The sequence below is a fragment of the Macaca fascicularis genome, chromosome 20, assembly GCF_037993035.2.
Source record: "Macaca fascicularis isolate 582-1 chromosome 20, T2T-MFA8v1.1".
Taxonomy (NCBI): domain Eukaryota; kingdom Metazoa; phylum Chordata; class Mammalia; order Primates; family Cercopithecidae; genus Macaca; species Macaca fascicularis.
The window spans coordinates 18,948,504-18,969,260 of record NC_088394.1 but is presented as its reverse complement, the minus strand read 5'-3'; the positions used below and the strand labels follow the sequence as shown (position 1 = coordinate 18,969,260).

At 45.6% G+C, this 20,757-nt stretch overlaps 1 protein-coding gene across 9 annotated transcripts in view; it reads right to left on the bottom strand.

The window, feature by feature from the left end:
- TMC5 (transmembrane channel like 5) overlaps positions 1-16,898 on the bottom strand; it is a 90,779-nt gene extending 73,881 nt beyond the window's left edge. For 3 of the 9 annotated variants that reach the window (XM_045382530.3, XM_015442642.4, XM_074027838.1), the window contains exon 1: positions 16,470-16,898. The gene's annotated coding sequence lies outside the window, so the exon portion shown is untranslated. Of the gene's footprint in view, positions 1-9,126; positions 9,316-15,919; positions 16,012-16,469 lie in introns of those variants that run through there. The other 6 variants (XM_074027839.1, XM_015442644.4, XM_045382528.3 and 3 more) reach the window with 5 other exon arrangements.
- Between the last annotated feature and the right edge of the window lie 3,859 nt (positions 16,899-20,757).

The window sequence follows — 20,757 nt, the reverse complement described above, 5'->3', positions numbered from 1 at the left end:
ACTGTGCCTAGCTATTAAATTTAATTTTAATTAACTTTAATTTAATTCACCATGTTGCCCAGGCTGGTCTTGAACTCTTGGCCTCAAGTGATCCGCCGGCCTTGGCCTCCCAAAGTGCTGGGATTACAGGTGTGAGCCATTGTGTCCAGCCAGAACTCCAACATTTAAGACATTATTGGTGAGGGTGCATCTGACAATATCAAGCTTGGGTGCCCATGGGAGTCACTTGGGAGATTGCTGGAGAGGGGGGCACATGGATCCTCAGGTGACCAACATCCCAGTTTATCAGGACTTTCCCAGTTTTAGCACTGGAAGTTCTGTGCTAAAACCCCATCAGTACCAGGAAGACCACCCCAGCCCAGGTCCCATTCTCAGAAGTTTTCATTCACTAAATCTCAAGTGGGACCTGAGAATTTAGCTTTTTATCGGGTTTCCCAAGTGATTCCTTTATGCGACAAAGTTTAAGAATCACTGCAGATCAGCCAGCAAGGAGCAGGGAGAGAGGGAGGAGGAAAAAAGTAGACTCGTTACCATCACATAGAAGGTGAGCATTTAAAAAAAAAAGAGAAGCAATACAAGATGTTTTAAGATGATTAAATTGCTTTTTAAAGCAAAACAAAACAAAAAGTGGGTTTGTCGGTTGCTTGTGCTTCAGCAGGTTGGCCACTTCTTGCTTGGCTGGATGGCTGCATCCCACCCCAGAAGAAGGGGGACCCCCCTCTCTGGGACAGCTGGAGACAAGTCAAGGTGCCCATCCCGGCTCTTGCACCCACTGAGATCTGCTAGGAGTGGGCTCTTCTGCTATCCGACAAGAAAGGATGCTGCTTACTGGAGACCTGTAGGCTACAGAAACCTGTCTTCTTTCCTTCCCCACTGTCAGTGTGCTCAGAATCCTGCCAGGAACAGTGAAAAATGATAAAGTTTAATGCTCCCTTTGGCTAGGGATACTCCCTCTTCTCTATCACCGGGTCTGGGAAAGGTCGCAGGAGGCAATGAAGCTGGGGTGACTTTTATGCACACCCTGCATGTATGGGGCTGCATCAAGTCTCCCTCTTTTAGAGGAAAAAGAACCTCCTTCTGGATCCACCTTGGGGGTCAGAAGCGTAGCTCTTTAGGAGACTAATTCAGATTCTTATAATAGTCCTATAATGCTTAAACAAGTATTATATAACACAACCCAAGTATTATTGCTCTGGATTTGCAGAGAGCAAAACACAAAATAGAAACCAATGATAACAAAACAACGTATATATCTGTGCCAGGCACTGTTATAAGAACTGGACAGCATTAGCCCATTTAAATCTCACCATAGCCTTAGAAATAGGTGCTATTGGCTGGGTGCGTGGCTCACGCCTGTAATCCCAGCGATTTGGGAGGCCAAGATGGGCTGATCACCTGAGGTCAGGAGTTTGAGACCAGCCTGGCCAATATGGTGAAATCCTGTCATTACTAAAAATACAAAAATGAGCTGAGTGTGGTGGTACATGCCTGTAATCCCTGCTACGTGGAAGGCTGAAGTGGGAGAATCGCTTGAACCCGGGAGGCAGAGGTTGCAGTGAGCTGAGGTCATGCCACTGCACTTGAACCTGGATGACAGAGATCTGTCTACAGGTCTGCTTACTGGAGACCTGTAGGCTACAGAAACCTGTCTTCTTTCCTTCCCCACTGTCAGTGTGCTCAGAATCCTGCCAGGAACAGTGAAAAATGATAAAGTTTAATGCTCCCTTTGGCTAGGGATCCTCCCTGTTTTCTACCACCGGGTCTGGGAAAGGTGGCAGGAATAAATAAACAAATACATACATACATACATACATACATACATGCATACATGCATACATACATACATAAAATGCTTGAGGAAAAGCTAAAGCAAGACAACAAAGGCATTTGAGAGAAAGGGAGAAATGATATTCAAGAGACAATGGAAAGAAATCCCAGGATAACAGCTGTGCCCCAGCTCTAGAAAACAGTTGGTCCAAATTACACCACCCAACAAAGAGAATGAATAAGAACAGGGGTGACTTCAGAGATACAGCAAAGCTGTGTATATTTTCTCTGTCAACAACAAAAAAAAATCAAAGACAAATAGAAACTCCAAAACAAGCAATCCTCTAAAAGCTGTAAAGAAAGTCAGAACCGGATATGAATAAACTAAACTCTGACCTGTCTGTGCGCAATCAAGGGTGCACAATTAAAAAAACAAAACAAAACAAAACAAACAGCAAACTCACTTCACCGGAACCAATGATTCAGATTAAGTGACATAAAGTGACATAGAATTAGATGTCCCTTTCTAGGAACTCAACTTCTCTAATGCACACATAACCACAGCTTCGAAGCCAGGTAGCTTTCATCTTTTATAATCTACCTGTGATAGTGTGACTTGTGATAAGAAATATATCTTTGGTCTTTATTCCAGGTTTCCCGCACAGGCTCCCAAAACGCTGGAACTTCCTAGGTGATGGGAGCGTCTTCTGTTCTAATATTTGGTCTTTGGTTCTGGTTCCTAAAACGGAGCTCCTAATCTCTTGGAAATTCCTGGGTGACGGGAATATCTTTTGTTCTCATGAGGCAGCTTTCAACAGGGGCTCCTGGATGGGGGCTGGTCACCAGAAAGACCAAACCAGGGTTAGAAGCTTGCAACTTTCAGCCTCGCCCCTCATCCTCCAGGAATGAGAAAAGGACTGGAGATTGATTTAATAATCAATAGAGCCTCCATAAAAACCCTCAGTGAAGAGGTCAGAGATCTTCCAGGTTGAACACATCCACATTCTTGGAGAGTGACACCCTCCAACTCATTGGGACAGAAGCTCCTGAACTTAGGACTCTTCTGGAACTCACCCTGTGTACCCCTTCACCTGGCTGTTCACCTGTATCCTTTATCATATTCTTTTTTTTTTTTTTTTTTAAAGACAAAGTTTCACTCTTGTCACCCAGGCTAGAGGGCAATGGCGCCATCTCGGCTCACTGCAACCTCTGCCTCCCGGGTTGAAGTGGTTCTCCTGCCTCAGCCTCCCTAAGTAGCTTGCATTACAGGGGTCCGCCACCATGCCCATCGAATTTTTGTATTTTTTGTAGACCAGTTTCCACCATGTTGGCCAGGCTGGTCTCTAACGCCTGCCCTCAAGTGATCTACCCGCCTTGGCCTCCCAAAGTGCTGGGATTACAGGCATGAGCCACCACTCCCAGCCTATCACATTCTTTATAATGCATAGGTAAACGTAAGTAAAGGTTTCTCTGAGTTGTGTGAGCCATTCTAGAAAATAATCGAACCTGTGGAAGAGTCCCAAAAACTTCTACTTTACAGTCAGTTGGTCAGAAGTTCCCGAGGCCAGGACTTGAAATTGGTGTCTAAAGTTGGGAAGCAGTCTCGTGGGGCTGAGCCATTAACCTGTGGGTTCTGACACTAACTCCAGTCAGATTATGTTGGAATTCAACAAAATGGTGGTGGCGGGTGTGGTGGCTAACACTTGTAATCCCAGCACTTTGGGAGGCTGAGGTGGGCAGACTACCTGAGGTCAGGAGTTTGAGACAAGCCTGGCGAGCATGGCAAAACCCTCTCTCTACGAAAAATACAAAACAATTAGCCAGGTGTGGTGGCACATGTCTGTAGTTCCAGCTACTTGGGAGGCTGAGGCAGGAGAATCGCTTGAACCTGGGAGGTGGAGATTGCAGTGAGCCAAGATGGCACCACTGCACTCCAGCCTGGGTAACAGAGCAAGATTATCTCAAAATAATAATAATAATAATAATAATAAACTGTGGGGCACCCAGCTGGTGTTGGAGACTTGGTCGGTGTGGACCCCTCAACCCCCGCCAATATCTGGTCACAGAAGTGTTCTTTGTTGAAAGCACAGTGGGAAAAAACCTTTTTCCTAGTATTCAACCTACAATGCAAGAAACATGTAATTGTACTTTGTAAGACACAAAATGCAAGTTTGTAAACCACAATATGTAAAAAATAATTTTTAGAAGTGGGGAAATGCAGGGGGAAGAACTTTATTAGAGGAAAATATTGAGGTGCTAAATTCCTTCTCTTATGAAATGGAGAGTCAGCAACGCTGTCCAAGTTTAAGGAACTGTAAGGACGTCATCATTGGCAGTGGTTCTCAACTGGGAGTGATTTTGCCCCCAAGGGACACTGAGCAAAGTCTGGCAAACTTTCGGTTGTCACAGCTGCAGTGAGTGTGCTACTGATATCTAGTGGGTAGAGGCCAGGGATGCTGTTAAACATCCTCTACTGCACAAGACAGCCCCCACAGCCAAGAATGGTCTGGTCCAATGTGTCAGTCATACAAAAGTTGAGATATCCTGATTTATCGCTATGAAGGAAACAACAAAATATAAAAAATGAAACAAAATTAGGAGAGAACGGAATGGAAGAAGGAAGAGAAAGGAAAAGGGATTAAGTGCAGCGGTGCAACCATAGTTCACTGGAGCCTCCAACTCCTGGGCTCCAGTGATCCTCCCACCTCAGCCTCGTGAGTAGCTGGCAACACAGGCACACGTCACCATGACTGGCTGAATTTTTATTTTTTAATTAATTAATTAATTAATTAATGTTGAGATTGAGTCTCACTCTGTCACCCAGGCTGGAATCCAATGGCACAATCTCACCTCACTGCAACCTCCGCCTCCTGGATTCAAGCAATTCTCCTGCCTCAGCCTCCTGAGTAGCTGGGATTACAGGCACCCACCACTACGCCCAGTTAATTTTTTGTATTTTTAGTAGAGACGGGGTTTCACCATGTTGTCCAGACCTGACCTCATGATCCACCCACCTTGGCCTCCCAAAGTGCTGGGATGACAGGCATGAGCCACTGGGCCCGGCCTATTTTTAAATTTTTTTGTAGAGACAGAGTTGCACCCAGGTTGATTTCTAATGCCTGGGCTCAAGAGATCCTCCCACCTTGGCCTCCCAAAGTGCTTGGACAACAACAGACGTGAGCCACCATACCCAGCTGCTTACAATATTTTGAAAATAAAAAACGTTATTTCCAAATAAAAAAGATAAATTAAGTAAGTACTTAAAACTGCAAGCATATGACTATGGAGGTTTCCGAGCAATCCAGGTCCCTAAGTAAATGGAGACACCTGGAAAGCGGTTTGGAAGCAGGGCATTGGAGTTTCCTTTGAAATGCGGTATCCTAAATGTCCCTCTTTTCACCCCACTCAGGGAAGCAGAAAAGCAAATTCTTTCTCTCTCTCTTTTCCCCCCTTTAAATATCTTTAAGTCATAACAAATTCTCTCTTCTCTCTCTCTCTTTTTTTTTTCTTTTTTTTTTTGATATGGAGTCTAGCTCTGTTGCCCAGGCTGGAGAGTAGTGGCACGATTGGCTCACTGCAACCTCCACTTCCTGGGTTCAAGCGATTCTCCTGCCTCAGCCTCCCGAGTAGCTGGGACTACAGGCATGCACCAACATGCCCAGCTAATATTTTGTATTTTTAGTAGAGACAGGGTTTCACCATGTTAGCCAAAATGGTCTTGATCTCCTGACATCCGCCCACCTCAGTCTCCCAAAGTGCTGGGATTACAGGTGTGAGCCACCACACCCAGCCCTCTCTCTTTTTTGAGAGATGGAGTCTCATTCTGTTATCCAGGCTAAAGTGCAGTGATGGGACCTCCTAGGCTCAAGCCATCCTCCTGCCTCAACCTCCCGAGTAGCTGCGACTACAGGTGTATGCCAACCACACCTAGCTCAAATTTTCTTTTTTCAACTCTGATTTGTTCCACATTCACCTCTTGAATTCTGCTACCTTTTCTCCCATGTTGGGTAAGTATGACATCAAGCTTGGGAAGTTTCTAGATTCAATGCTGTTTGCAGTAGGGCCAGGACTAGGGTGAGGAAGTAAGGTAAGTGTTGAGCTGGGATGCAAATTTAAAGGGGGCCAGAAATCCCAGTAATCAAGTATATCATCCATTTTCATACCTAAGACTGCATAATTTATAAAGAAACAGAGGTTTAATGGACTCACAGTTCCACATGGCTGGGGAGGCCTCATAATGATGGTGGAAGGCAAAGGAGGAGCAAAGGCATGTCTTACGTGGCAGCAGGTAAGAGCACGTGTGCAAAGGAATTGCCCTTTATAAAACCACCAGATCTCATGAGACGTATTCACTATCATGAGAACAGCATGAGAAAAACCCACCCCCATGATTCAATTACCTCCCATGGTGTCCCTCTCATGACATGTGAGGATTATGGGAGCTATAATTCAAGATGAGATTCGGGTGGGGACACACCATATCATTAAAATAAATAATATTTTAACGTGATACTTTTAAAAATAAAAATAAATGCCAAAAAAACCCATGATAAAAAAAAAATCAACATGTTAAAAACAGACAGGATCAGAATTACTGCTTTGTGCTTTTGGCTCTGGCTCTGATCTTTCTCAGTGTCACACTGACTGACAGACAGAACCTTGCGATCCACGTGTCCATGAGTCTCATACTGCCAGGTCCTGTTATCTCACCTCAGGAATGACAATTCTTGGGGTGACCTAAACCATTTTCTTGGAGATACCCACTCACCTCCTCTCATTTTAAGTCCTTTTCTCTGATTGTATAATTTATAACTCAAGTCTCTGACACAGGATAAAATTCCATTTCTCCTTTGGAAAGCCACTATTTTGCACTGGATGTGGGTGCTAACACATCAAAGGCTGGGAACTGTAACTATGGGCTTCCAATTCTTCTGGCGAATTCTAAACACAGGACTGTCTTTTTTTTCTTTTAAATGATACCCATGTTCAGCCAGGCGAGATGGCTCACTCCTGTAATCCTGGGGCTTTGGGAGGCTGAGGCAGGAGGATTGCTTGAAACCAGGAGTTGGAGACCAGCCTAGGTGACATAGCAAGACCCCGACTCTACAAAAAATTTTAACAATTAGCTGAGCACAGTGGCATGCAGCCGTTAGTCCCAGCTACCCAGGAGGCTGAGCCTGGATGATGACTGGAAACCAGGAAGTTGAGGCTGCAGTGTGCTATGATCATGACACTGCACTCCAGCCTGGGGGACAGAGTGAAACTCTGTCGCTACAGAAAATTTTTTAATTAGTTGAGGTTTTTTGTTTTTTGTTTTTTGTTTTTTTTGAGATGGAGTCTTGCTCTGTCACCAGGCTGGAGTGCAGTGGCACAATCTCGGTTCACTGCAACCTCCGCCACCCGGGTTCAAATGATTCTCCTGCCTCAGCCTCCCCAGTAGCTGGGACTACAGGTGTGTGCCACCATGCCTGGCTAGTTTTTTGTGTGTGTTTTAGTAGAGACAGGGTTTCACCATGTTAGCCAGGATGGTCTCGATCTCCTCATCTCGTGACCCGCCCTCCTCAGCCTCCCAAAGTGCTGGGATTACAGGCATGACCCACCACGCCCAGCCTAAAATTAGTTGATTTTTAATCATTCATGGTGGTGCACACCTGTAGTCCCAGCTACTTAGGAGGCTAAGGCAGAAGGATCACTCAAGCCCAGAAGTTCAAGGCTGCAACGAGCTATGATCACACCACTACACTCTCTATAAATATTCTTTTCCCTATGAATGCCTTCACAGAAATGACCATCTCTGATGATTAGCATTCTAGCAGCTGTGATTTATCTCTGGGAACGATGAACGTTAGGTGACTGGAAATAACCTGAGCAATAATAGTATCACCTCCTGCCACGTCATCCTGAAAAATCTTGGCAAATATGATTCACTGAGGTTATTAATTAAGTGTTTATGAAGATGTTCTATAGCTTGAACTTGACCCTGTCTTCTGGGAACAGGACTTTCCTGGCAAAATATGACAATAAACCCTACTTTTAACCTTCATTTCTACTGAGCTTCTCTTCTCCTCTCTAGGGTAGAAAGAATCTAGTCAAACAATAACAATAATAATAATAAGTTAATAATAATAACAACAACAGTAACAAGCATGTGGACAGCACTGTTTATTGAGTGCTGATATGCAGGCCAGGCCCAGGGCTATGCCCTTCACATGTATTAGCAACTGAATGCTCAAACAACTTTATGGGGAGGTATTATTATCCCAATTTTATGATTACATTGAGACCCAGAGAGGTTAAGTAACTCACTCAAGGTCACACAGCTAAACAGAGGCAGAATGAGATTCAAACCCATACCTCTCTGATTGCATATGCTGGGCTTGGATCATCATCATCATCAACAACAACATCATTGTTAGCAGTGCATGGTGGCTCATTCCTGTAATGCCAGCACTTTGAGGCAGGAGGATCGCTTGAGCTTAGGAGTTTGAGACCATCGTAGGCAATATAGTGAGACCTTGTCTCTACTAAAAACCATAAAAGGTAGGCGGGCATGGTGGCATGTGCCTGTAGTCTCAGTTAGTTAGGAGGCTGAAGCAGGAGGATTGTTTGAACCCGGGAGATCAAGGTTGCAGTGAGCTAGCATTTCACCACTGCACTCCAGCCTGGGCAACAGAGTGAGATACTGTCTCAAAACAAACAAACAAAAACAAACAAAAAACAAAAAGCAACACAAAAATCACTTATCAGAGGAAGAAGAGAAGGATGAGAAAAATGAGAAGCATGAGAAAAATGAGAAATTATTGTTTCTTGAACACCATAAAGAAGTAAATAAATTGTTTTTAAACCCCAGAGAATGAAGTAGCATTGGGAGAGGCCATGTGAATCCACTCATCCAGCAAAGCATTCTTCTAGAACATGATGCTCCAGTAGACACCCCCAGACATACGGGTCACATTTATGGCATATTTGTCGTGTACCGTATTTTCTTATTAGCCCTGATATCCACCTGTGGAAGTGGGAGCTTTTTGGCACACTACCCATTAAACAGACAAGGAAACCAAGGCCAGAAACATACCATAACTGACCCAGAATCCCACAGTTAGACCTGGGGAAGCCCAGATTCCAACTCAAGCAGACAACCGTAGGGCTTGTTCTCATCATCAACACTCTCTTGCCTCCCATTTCCCCCATGGTCATTCTTTCCTCTAACAAATATCTGTTGTGCCTCAAATCTGTGCCCTTGTCTGGCAATAAGCAATAGGACAGCCTCAGTTTCTGTCCTCCTTCCCTGACACGTTCCCAAGCGTTCCCCATTATTCCCGTGACCTCCCACCCCTGCTTCAAAGCACCTTCTCCTACCTGCCCTCAGTTCTGCAGGAAAATCCAGATAAAATTCCCCTCTACTTTGTAGTTCAAAGCTAGAGGGACAGGCAACAGGTCCTCTTTTCTTCTTAACTAACCGGTAAGGCCCATCTTTTTCTGCCTCTCTGCCGTGTTACCTTAAAGAATGCTCCTTGCTGTCTTGGTCACACGGCTGGGCGGGATGCCACCAAGATCACGGGGAGGGGGTTATTTACTGAGCTCACCGCCGTTTTACGCCACCCTGGCTATCATCTCTTTCCTCACCAACCAATGAATAACCAGGTCTCACCTGGTGAAAATGCAAATCAGTCTCCCACCTCTGACATCACAGCTGTACCTATGGCCTCTGTCCACGGAGTCTGCAAAGACGAAGACCTCACTCAGGTCCCAAGTTGTGCATTTCCTTCTTCCTAAGCCCTCACTTCCCCCTCTCATTAACATTATTGTAATATCAGCTCAATAAAAATATCAAAGTCCTTTCTAGAGGTTATTTTATTCCTTGGACACCATAAGGAAGTAAATAGTTGCGTTTTGTGGGGTTTTTTTTAACCCTAGATAGTGAAGCGGTGTGGGAAGAGATTACCTGAATTCATTAATCCAACAAAGAAGAGAACGTGGTGCTCCACTAGACACCCCCAGGCACTGGCTACTTTTTTTTTTTTTTGAGACAGGGTTGGCCTCTCTCACCTAGGCTGGAGTGCAGTGCCGCGATCTCAGCTCACTGCCGCGATCTCAGCTCACTGCAACCTCTGCCTCCTGGGCTCAAGGGATCCTCCTGCCTCAGCCTCCCAAGTAGCTGGAATCACAGGTAAGAGCCACCATGCCTGACTAATTTTTGTATTTTTTGAAGAGTTGAGGTTTTGTTGTGTTGCCCAGGCTGGTCTTAAACTCCTGAGCTCAAGTGATCCACCCATCTCGGTCTCCAAAACTGCTGGGATTACAGGCGTAAGCCACCCCACCTGGCCTGGCTACGTTTTTCTTTTTCTTTTTCTTTCTTTTTTTTTTTTAGAGACAGAGTCTCACTCTGTCGCCCAGGCTGGAGTGCAGTGGCGCCATCTGGGCTCGCTGCAACCTCCGCCTCCCGGGCTCAAGTGATTCTCCTGCCTCAGCCTCCCAAGTAGTGGGATTACCGGTGTTGCCACTACACCCGCCTAATTTTTGTATTTTTAGTAGAGATGGTATTTCACCATGTTGCAGGCTGGTCTTGAACTCCTGACCTCAGGTAATCCACCTGCCTCAGCCTGCCAAAGTGCTGGGATTACAGGCATGAGCCACTGTGTCTGGCCGCCTGGCCACATTTTTCTATAGATACATCCCCTTTGGCAACATGCGAACCATACAGATTTAACTCTGTAATTATGATCACCAGTGGTGTGTCCCTTCTGGAAACAAAGGACAGGCAGTATAAAACCAGCCCACATTTCAAGACAGTCGACTCGAATTCCAGTGCTGACTCTGGCACTCTAAGACTGTAATGTCTCAACTCCTCTGAGCCTCAATTTCCTCCCCATTAACCTACAAAGTGGGAACTATCTATGCTCCCTCCTCCTAGTGTTGAGAAGGGCTACAGCAGTTAACATTTGAGAAAGTTCGGACTAAGATTATTTCTAGCCACCTAAGACTCAGATTCCCAGGGATAAACCCCAGCAGATGGGATGCTAATCCATCACAAAGGGTTTTCTCTGAGAAGGAAATTTTATATTCATACAGAAATAAAGAAGGAAGTAGACAATCCAGGGCTGCATCAAATTTCTGTATTTTTACAAATGCCAAAACAAACAAGATCCGTTTCCTGTGGCACTTGCACTTGGGGGAGTATGATTTAAAAGAAAAAAAGAATGTCATAGTTCTATAATTCACAAAAAGAATTGGAGTCTATAGTTACTGTTCCTCTTTTTTTTTTTTTTTTTTTTGAGACAGGCTCTTGCTTTGTCAATCAAGGCTGAAATGCAGTGGTACAATCACAGCTCACTGCAGCCTCTGACTCTTGGGCTCAAGCGATCCTCCTGCCTCACTCAGCCTCCCAAGGAGATGAGACTACAGGTATGTACCACCACATTTGGCTAACATTTTTAATTTTTGTAGATATGGGGTCTCTCTACGTAGCCCAGGCTGGTCTCAAACTACTGGGCTTAAGTGATTATCCCCCCTTGGCTTCCCAAGGTGCTGGGATTACAGGCATGAGCCACTGCACCCAGCCCCAATCTTTGATGTATTAGCACGAAATGCAAAGCAGTGGCTTTCCAATGGAGAAATGGAATTTTCTCCTGTGGAAGAGACTTGAGTTATAAATTGTGTCATCAGAGGAAATGAGAGGAGGAGGGTGGTAGTTTCCAAGAAGATAGTTTGATTTGCCTCAAGAGCTGTCATTACGTGGGTGAAAGGACAGTACCTGGCAGCATTTGACTCTAGGAACACCTGGATCGTGGGGTTCTGCCTGCCAATCATCGTGGAGCTGAGCCGAACAAGCTCCAGGCAAGAAGTCAAAGCAGTAATTTTGATTTTTTTATAGCTATAAGTCAGGATTTCTCAACCTCAGCAGTGTTGTCATTTGGGGCCAGACAACTGCCTGTTGTCGGGAGCTGGGGGGACTGTTCTGTGCATTGTAGGATGTTTAGCAGTATGCCCAGCTTCCATCTATTAGATGCCAGCAGGACACCCCAACCCCACCCCATCTGCAAGCTATGACAACCAAAAATGTCTTCAGGAATGGACAAATATCCCCTGGGAGGTAAAACTGCCTCCACCTGAGAACCACTGCGCTAAATGTTACCAAGTTCCATGGACTTTGAAGCGTCTCCTCGCTCTCCATTGCATGGGACAAGGAAATCAGCAACTCAACATTTTCTCTAATAGAGTTTTCTCCCCTCTGTTTCTCCTCTTCTAGAAACTATACTATAGTTTTACATATTTCGGTTTATGATACATATATGCCCTATAAACTGTAATTATACGTTTTTCGTCTGCAGGTAGACTGTAAGTTGGCAATACTGGTTTCTTCCAGAGTGAGAAACTGGGTGGCTGGAGACAGACATGGAGGGAAATACTTTGCAATATTTGCTTAGACATCTTTTGGATTTTTTCCATTTTTCTTTTTTAGAGACAGAGTCTTGCTTTGTCACCCAGGCTAGGCTCAAGCGATCCTCTCGCCTCAGCCTCCTGAGTAGCCAGGACTACAGGAACTCACCACGATGCCCACCTAATTTCTCTTTTTTGTCGAGATGGGGGTCTCCCTATGTTGCCTAGGCTCGTCTCGAACTCCTGACCTCAAGCGATCCTCCGGCCTCAGCCTCCCAAGGCTCTGGGATTACAAGTCACTGTGCCTGGTCTCTTTGGGGTTTTATATCATGTGGCAGTGTAACTTTTTCAAAAAAATAAGTTAAATCTTGAAAATTGTCTCCTGTGAATTGCATGCAGTATGAATAGCATGGTCCCATCTTTTTAAAAGATAAGTAGAAATAATCTCTATTATTACACCCAGGAGGAGAGGGAGAAATCTGGAGTAACACACATGAAACTCCAAGCAGCAATTATCACCAGGGGGTAAATTAGCAGAGTTTTTCACATTCTATGCAAATATTTTTATAAATACAATTTTAAAATAACTTGCATGTGTATTGTGTTAGTAATTGGAGAAAACAACAGGAACAGTAAAAGAAAAAGATCTATTTCCAAGGTCACTGGGGAGCCCCTCAAGTTTGGGAAGTGAGGAAGAGGGAGAACCTTCTGGAAGCAGCAGATGCTGGGAGCCCCAGACACAGGAAGCAGGGACCCTAGATAGAGGCTGATGATTGAATTAGGGGGTACAATGAGGGGGGCATGAATTAAGAAGGAAATGAAAATCAATGAGCAGACACTGGAATCGAAAGGAGAGCTCTGTGTCATTGGATGGGTTATGAATTTCCCTGAGCCTGCCTCAGTTTCCTCAGCTATAAAATGGAAGTCATTATAATATATAAGTGACCAACATTTATCACTACATTGTTCTATCACCATCTATGTGTGGGTTGTACTTAATCCTCACAGCAGCCCTATGAGTTAGGTACTACTAGAATCATCCCAGTTTACAGATGAGTCATTTGAAGCACAGAGAGGTTAAGTAACTTGGCCCAAGGTCACACAGCAAGAAAGTGGCAGAGGCAGGATTTTAACTCAGGCAGTCTGGTTCTGGAGCCTGAGTTCTATAGATGACTAGGGTTGGGACTTAGCACAATACCCGGCACATGGTAAGCAGAACAGATATTAAAGACTATGATTATGTTAAAGGTCTAGGATTCCTCATCTACTAAGTACCATATTAAAGGATGTAGTGCCTCCCCACAAGAGGAAAGCACAATGTCCTTCCCAGCCCATGCCAGCCTTATTGTCCCCAGAAACTGCCGTGGACTTTTTTTTTTTTTTTTTTTTTTGAGACAGGATTTCGCAATGCCGCCCAGGCTGGAGTACAGTGGCACGATCTTGGCTCACTGCAACCTCCACCTCCCAGGCTCAAGCAATTCTTGTGCCTCAGCCTCCCGAGTAGCTGGAACCACAGGCATGCACCACCACGCCCGGCTAATTTTTGTACTTTTAGTAGAGACGAGGTCTTGCCATGTTCCCTGGGCTGGTCTGGAACTCTTGGACTCAAGTGACCTGCCCGCGTTGGCCACCCAAAGTGCTGGGAATACAGGATTGATTAACCGTGTCCAGCCTGCCCTGGCACACTTGAAGTCAGCATTTGTCCTACCAGAACACAAAACTCTCCAAAACTTTGACAGGTGGAGATCTCTGGAAGGAGACCGTCTAGATGAGAAGCGGGTGGTAGGGTGCACCTAAAGTTCTAGCTACTTGGGAGGCTGAGGCAGGAAGATCACTTGAGGCCAGGAATTTGAGACCAGCCTGGGCAACACAGCGAGATCTCGTCTCAACAAAAAATTAAAAAATTAGCTGGGTGTAGAGGTGAGCACCTGTAGTCCCAGCTACTCAGGAAGTTGAGGTCGGAGGATCGCTTGACTTTAAGACTGAAGTGAGCTACAATTGTGCCACTGCACTCCAACTTGGGCAACAGAGCAAGACTCAGTCTCTAAAACTAAATAAATAAATAGATGCGAAGGGGTTCAAGGAAAAGGTGCTTTATTTAACCCTCCTTGGAGAGCTTGACCTACACAGCAACAGATCCTAAGGCCAGGAATGGAAAGGAGCATCAAGCATCAAATAACATGGACAGTTATAGCTGTCATTCATTATGTGCCAGACATTCTGCCTAGTGCTCTCCAGACATGAATGCAGATCATCCCTCCAACAGCCCTAGGTGGTCCTATGATTCTCCCCATTCTACAGACGAGGAAACTGAGGTTCCAAAGGCAATTTGCCAAAATCCCAGAGCTAGGAATTACTCCAGGACGACATGTTAACCCGGTTCTAGCCAGAATAACCACTCCACAACTGTCCTTCCCACCTGAAATCCTCCTCCCAAAGCTTCATCAGCTGCAAGCATGCGGAGGGGACAGGACATTCTTTCGTTTAACAAAAGAATGGTGGGTCTTGGAGACAACCTCTTGGGGCCCCCAGGTGAAGAGCAGGGATATGGCTGGCACTCCTTCCTCTTCGGGGACTGGTTCTGTGGGCTACTGAGAAGGCGGGGAAGCTCCTTCATCACCTCTGCCCCATGACATCCCACTCTTCCTTCTGCCTCTTCTAAATGGATGCAACTACTGTGCCATTCCCCCACTCTTGTAGAGGTGGTCATAGCACTTACTGTAGCTAATGTTGATTGAGCACCTACTAAGTGCCAGGCACTGTTCTGAGTGTTTCATCTTTATTTAATCCCCACAAAAGGGTGGGCTCAGGCTGGGTGTGGTGGCTCACGCCTGTAATCCCAGCACTTTGGGAGGCTGAGGCGGGTGGATGAACTGAGGTCAGGAGTTCAAGACCAGCCTGGCCAACATGACGAAACCCCATCTCTACTAAAAATACAAAAAAACTAGCCGGGCATGGTGGTGGGCACCTGTAATCTCAGCTACCTGGGAGGCTGAGGCAGGAGAATTACTTGAACCTGGAAGACAAGAGATGGCAGTAAGCCCAGATCACACCATGGCACTCCAGCCTGGGCAACAGAGTGAGACTCTGTCTCAAAAAAATAAATTAAAAAAAAAAAAAAAAAAGTCGGGCTTGGTGGCTCATGCCTGTAATCCCAGCACTTTAGGAGTCTGAGGAAGGAGGATCTTTTGAGCCCAGAAGTTCAAGACCAGACTGGGCAACATAGACCCCCATCTCTACAAAAATTTAAACAATTAGCTCGGCATGGTGGTGTGTGCCTATAGTCCCAGTTACTCAGGAGGCTGAAGCAGGAGGATCGCTTGAGCCTGGGAGGTTGAAGCTGCATGAGCTATAATCACAGCACTGCACTCCAGCCTGGGCAATAGAGCAAGACAGCAACTCAAAAGAAAAAAAAAAATCCCAGAAAAACCCCATAGGATAGGTGCTATTATTGTCCTCATTTTACAGATAAGGAAACTGAGGCACAGAGGAATCAGATAACTGCCACATTTACCCTGCTAGGAGGTGATGGAACCTGGATTGCACGTCAAGATCACACAGACTCCTCTACAGACCACCCAGGTAACATGGGGTGACTTATTCAACCTCTTTAAACTTTTGTCTCCTAATCAGTAGTCTGAAACTAGCAGGGGTTATTGGAAGGATAAAAGGTAACTTATGCTCCTTATTCATTCAACAAGTATTTATAGGACATCTACTGTGTGCCAGGCACTGGGGATGTATCTGCAAGCAAAACAGAAAAAAATCTTACCCTTCCAGCATGCACACATTGGTAGGGGGACACGTATGTGGGTTAGCTCAGTAGATCTTCACAACCCCATAGGCAAGCTACTATTACTGCACCTGTTTCACAGATAGGGAAAAGGATCTCAGAAGTGGCAAACCCAAGTTCACCCTTCTGAGAAATGGTAGGACCTGGATTAGATAATATCCAGTCTCCGGAGTTTGACTTCCTGAATTCAAATCCCACAGTTTCCAATTAATTGCTGTTGGCAAGTTACTTAATGGTCTGAAACTAGATCTCCCAAGGGTAAAATAGGAGCAGGAGACCCTATTTCATAGATTACCCCAGGAGAAATAGCAACATGTAACATTTAGGAAGCAAACAAGGCTCACAGAATCTCTGTGAGGGAAGTCTAATTTTAACCATTTTTTTTCTTTCTTTCTTTTTTAAACAGGTGTGGAAACTGGATCCCAGAGAGGATAAGTAACCTGTCCAGAGGTGCACAACACACGAACAGTTCGCTTCCAAAACTCATGTTCGCTCTGACCCAGGCCGCTGCTCAGATAAAAAAACTCACCGGATTGGGCATGGATTATTCTTTTCTTCCTGCACCTGCGGGGCTGGCTGCACGAGGGCGGTGGTCCCGCCGTGTGCATTTCCCGGAAGCTTTCTTAAATGCAAAGGGTCCGAACGCGGCTGTCTGAGGCTGGAGCCGCAGCCCTCTACGTGCTCCCGGATTCCCGCGCCTGGTGTTTTTCCCTGCACTCTGGCGCCACACCCCGCTCGCTCCCCGCTCCCGGCCACTGCTGCCACGCTTGGGGACCCAGCGCTGGGGACACCCCGCCCAGTTCTTCCCAGACTCTCTGGGAGCCGGCGAGGGGGCTCCGCCAAGACACCCCTGCTCGGCTGGCAGCCCGGGCGCTGGCCCCACTCCTGGCGAACCCGCCTCACCTCTTGGCGCTCCTGTTGCCGCTGCGTGCGCTGGCCCTCTAGTCGACCCCGGCCTGGGGCAGCCCGCAGGCGGCGCGCCCTGCTCCAGAGACGGCCTTCCTGCCTCGGGGGCCGATCGCTTTCTTCTGGGAATTGAGCCAGTTCCTGTTGGGTTGGGAGGCCTGCTGGCATCCGAGACCTCTATCCACTGCCCGTAGTCTGCATTCATTCTTTCTTTCCGTGAGCCAGCCTTACCCGGAGGCCACCAGATGCCGCGCAGGCCGGGCTGTTGCAGAACTCGGAGGACCCAGCAGGCGCACGGGCCAGGGTTGCGCTCTCCAAAACTCTGGCCAAGAGCCACATCATCTAATCCTAAGGGAAATACAAGTCCTCTCATGATTATCACTAACTACGAGATAAATGCAAATCAAAACCATAATGAGATATTGGAACAGGAATTAAAAGAAATTAAAGAGTGCGTAAGCAGAAACTCAGCTGTATGTAAGAAAACTCGGTTCCCCCTGAGAAAGAAAAAGAGCTGGAGTCCTTTAAAAACGCCTATTTTTCTGTGGCTAGTGAGCCTTATCTCTCCTCCCTTCCCAGGCCTTGTGAAGCCCCTGATTCCCTAGCTGTGTAGCTGCAATGTCACTAGACAGACAAACTCAAGTCACAAAGCATGTTTCTCCTTGAAAAGTAAGAAATGATGTAACACATGTCTCAGTTAAATAACTGCCTTTGATTCTCGCTTCTGTAGTATGCTTCCCCCTGCACAGATCTCCCTACCCCCACGAAATGCTTAAAAGGTAACTTAACTCTTTGTTCAGCGCTCAGTCCTTTGGATGTTAATCCGACTGGGCCAGTGCACCTAAATAATTAATAAATATCCTCCTGAACCCCATCGGTCTCTCTGATTCCTTAAAAATCCCACCAATGGCGTAAACCCGGGAGGCGGAGCCTGCAGTGAGCTGAGATTCGGCCACTGCACTCCAGCCTGGGCGACAGAGCGAGGCTCCATCTCAAAAAAAAAAAAAATCCTGCAACATTTCCACCTCACATCTACTAGACTGGCCACTATCAAAAAACAAAAACAAACAAACAAAAAATAAGTGTTGATGAGGATGTGGAGAAATTGTGCACTGTTAGTGGGAATGCAAAATGGGTGCCACTGTGGAAAACAGTATAGTGGTTCCTCAAAAAAAACAAAAACAGAAGGGTATATATGCAAAAAAAATTCAAAGCAAGATCTCAAAATGACATTTGGGCTGGGCATCATAGCTCAGTCCTGTAGTTCCAGCACTTTGGGAGGTTGAGGCAGGTAGATCACTTGTGCCCAGGAGTTTGAGACTGGCCTGGGCAACATGGTGAAACCCAGTCTCCACAAAAAAATACAAAAATTAGCCAGGCATGGTGGCACATGCCTGTAGTTCCAACTACTCAGGAGACTGAGGTATGAGGATGGCTTGAGCCTGGGAAGTGGAGGCTGCAGTGAACATTAATCATGCCACTGCACTCTAGCCCAGGCAACAAAGGAAGACCCTGCCTCAAAAAAAAAAAAAAAAAAAAAAAAAAAAAAAAAAAAAAAAAAAATTTGCACACCCATGTTTATTGCAGCATTATTCACCATAGTCACGCGTTAAAAGCAAACTAAATGTCCATCAGCAGATGAATGGGTAAAGACAATGTGGTTATGGTTATATACACACAATGGAATATTATGCAGCCTTAAAAAAGAAGGAAATCCCATCACATACTACCACATGGATGAATCTCAAGGACATCATGCTGAGCAAAATAAACCAGGCACAGGAGGGCAAATACTGTATGATTTCAATCATTGGAAGTACCTAAAGCAATCAAAATCATAGAAACAGAAAGGAGAAATGTAGTTGCCAATGGCTTAGAGAAAGGAGGAGGGAGATAATTCGTGTGCAATGAGCATAGAACTTTGGTTTTTCAAGATGAAAACATTCTAAAGATCTGTTACACAATGTGAATACTTCCTATACTTCACACTGATGAACTATACAGTTAAAAATAATTAAGACTGGTAAATTTAATCAGGTGTGTTTTTACCACAATATTGAAATGTCATTATGTCCTTACAATGACATAAATGTGATTGTGATTATTGCAACCAAGAAGAGGTATGTAATGCTGTAAGAATTTATAATTAGGGGCATTCCCCCAGTGTCAGGGAAGGTTTCCCTAAGGAAATAATGCTTCAGTGAACATCTGAGTCAAAGTCAAAGTGGGGAGGTCACATGGCAAGTCTAATTTCTTGTATATAATACAGTCATCTGTCCATTTGAACTTTTCTGCTTTGTAAGTAGAATCAAGGATAATGGGGGCATGATGGCAGAGGCCTATAGTCCCCAGCTACCTAGAAGGCTGAGGTAGGAGGACTGCTTGAACCCAAGAGTTTGAGACTGCCATGAGCTGTGACTGCACTACTGCACTCCAGCCTGGGCAATAGAGTGAGACCCTGTCTCAAAAAAAATTTTTTTTAATGTTAAAAGGTGAAAAAAAATAATAATGATGACAACAACAGCCAACATGTACTGATAAATAATTCAATTAGTTAATTACGTAATTAACATAGTTAAGTGCAGGGATTCTGAAGCCATACTATTTGACTTTGAATTCCAGTTCTGCTATATCCTTACTAATTTCATAACCTTGGGCCAACTACTTAATCTCTGTGCCTCAGTTTCTTCATCTGTAAAATGAGGGCAATAATAGTGAGACAGCCAGTTGGGAGGGGATCCCTCAATAATCTCCAGCCTCTCCAGTCGGCCTGCACACTGGGAGGAGCCACACAAGTTTGTGCTGTTTGCAGCAGGGAGGAGCCTGGCCCCTCCTCTTTCTGTGTGGAAACTGGGATTTGAATGGCCAGGTGGAAAGTGCTCTAACAGAGACTCTGGCCCAGTGAGAGTCCCTATTTCCCCCTTTTCCTCCTTTTCACCCAATAAAACCCTGTCTTACTCACCATTCAAATTGTCTGTGAGTCTGAATTTTCATGACCGTGGGACAAAAAAATCCTATATTTAGCTGAACTAAGGAAAAGCCCTGCAACATTTTTGGTACCCAATGTGGGGCCTGAGAAGTGGTGAGTGAGATGCAAATCAAGAATTATTTTTCTCTCTCCCTTCCGAGCCTTTTCATCCTCATGGCCTTTTCCTTCCTCTTTTGGGATGGACCAGAAAGCAGCTCCCCGCTGCTCCCCACTCCCTCACAGGGCTGGGATGCATGGCCCAAGGGCCCCACACAGCTGGCTGGCTGGTTCCCAGGGACACCCCACTGCAGCAGCCTTCTCTTTTCCTAGCCAAGGAGTTTAACTCTACCAGACAGTAATTAAACTTAAACTTGTCTCGCTGGTGGAGGACCTACTTGCATAAGAATAAGACATTCTTCCCCAGGCATTTTTAAGCTGTTTATTTTTCTTTCCTATTCTCCACCCTATCAGCAGTTAATTTTTAAAGTTTTTTGTTTTTTTTTTTCTTTTATAAATCGTTTTTACCAGGCCAGGCTCCAAAGCTATCACTGTTTCTATTTTCTGCGAAGTTTTGGTTGTGAAATCAAGCCTCCATCTTTTTTTTTTTTTTTTTTTTGAGACGGAGTCTTGCTCTGTCACCCAGGCTGGAGTGCAGTGGCCGGATCTCAGCTCACTGCAAGCTCCGCCTCCCGGGTTTACGCCATTCTCCTGCCTCAGCCTCCCGAGTAGCTGGGACTACAGGCGCCCGCCACCTCGCCCGGCTAGTTTTTTGTATTTTTTAGTAGAGACGGGGTTTCACCGTGTTAGCCGGGATCGTCTCTCGATCTCCTGACCTCGTGATCCGCCCGTCTCGGCCTCCCAAAGTGCTGGGATTACAGGCTTGAGCCACCGAGCCTGGCCTGCCTCCATCTTGTTTTACATCCTGAGGGCATAGCTTGTAACT